At 32.3% G+C, this 1,239-nt stretch overlaps 1 non-coding gene across 1 annotated transcript; it reads left to right on the forward strand.

Annotated features, from left to right (window-relative positions):
* The first annotated feature begins 223 nt into the window (after positions 1–223).
* LOC126019253 (U1 spliceosomal RNA) lies at positions 224–388 on the forward strand. Its single transcript, XR_007498987.1, has one exon. It is a non-coding gene; the product is annotated as a U1 spliceosomal RNA (small nuclear RNA).
* Positions 389–1,239: the final 851 nt, after the last annotated feature.

The raw sequence follows: 1,239 nt of genomic DNA on the forward strand, positions 1-1,239 counted from the left end.
CTACTGTGAAAGATATGTAAGCCATTATGGAAAAAAAAATTTGTGTTTTTTAATCAGAAACTTTCTTTGACTTACACGTATTATTATTATATCAATTATATTATATGTTATGTTACTATATTATGTTATGTGGTTTACCTCATTATGTTAATCAATTTTGTCTCTTGAATAAATTCTTACAATTAAAAAATGTAATAGCAATGAAAAAAAAAGTCGTTTTATTATACTTACCTGGCAGGGGCGATTCCATGATTCAGGAAGGTGGTTTCCCCAGGGTGAGGGTCACCCATTGCATTCTGGGCGTGCTGACCCCTGCAATTTCCCCAAGTGTGGGAAACTCGACTGCGTAATTTATGGTAGTGGGGGACTGTGTGCACACTATCCCCTGTTTAAAAAAAAAGTCGTTTTATATGCTGGAAAAATACGTTAAATTAAACTTTAAAATAGAACTTCGTGATTCACAGTGCCTAATGTAAAATTTTTCAAGAAAACAATTTTAACACTTGGGGCAAAATACCACATTTCACTGTGTAATTTGTAATGGAAACCTAGCTAACTTCACAGACTGGAATGGCATTTCCTAACTACCTTTGCAATTATATGTAGAGTGTGTAAGTTTTATCAATGAAATGTAAACGAAAATATCAGGTGCCACTAATGCCACTGCTTACTAGAACTGTTTCATTTTCCTCTTACCTACGAGTCATCCTAAGTCTTTGAGAACTATGTTTTGAAGACACTGGAGTCTCTCTCTGTCAGCATAATATCTGAATTATTAAGTGAAAAAGGTTATTTTAACTTTCTAATTATATTTCATACAAATATTTCTTCTTTTCCTTAATGTTAACTATTGTACATTTTTCTTTAATTGCAGTAGTTATCCTAATTGACTATCACCATATCTATTAATATAAATCCTACATATGACAAGAAAAATAAAAATATTAATAAATTCTTATGAAATCACTTCATAAAATTCGAATTGTCCTTTTTGGTACCGACTATTTCTGAGACAAAATTTTTCTGACTTTTATGCAGTGTGACTTTTGATAACCTAACTTATCAATTGATCCTGTGGTCTAACTAACCCCCCTACAATAAAAGAACTAAATACACTATGTTTTATGTTTTAAAAAATAATTTTGAGCCAGATAGCATAGCATAGCAAGTAAGGTGCTTGCCTTGAACATGAGCAACCCGTGTTTGATCCCCAGCATCTCATGGTTTTCCATCCCATCA

This window comes from Suncus etruscus, chromosome 9 (assembly GCF_024139225.1).
Source record: "Suncus etruscus isolate mSunEtr1 chromosome 9, mSunEtr1.pri.cur, whole genome shotgun sequence".
NCBI lineage: Eukaryota > Metazoa > Chordata > Mammalia > Eulipotyphla > Soricidae > Suncus > Suncus etruscus.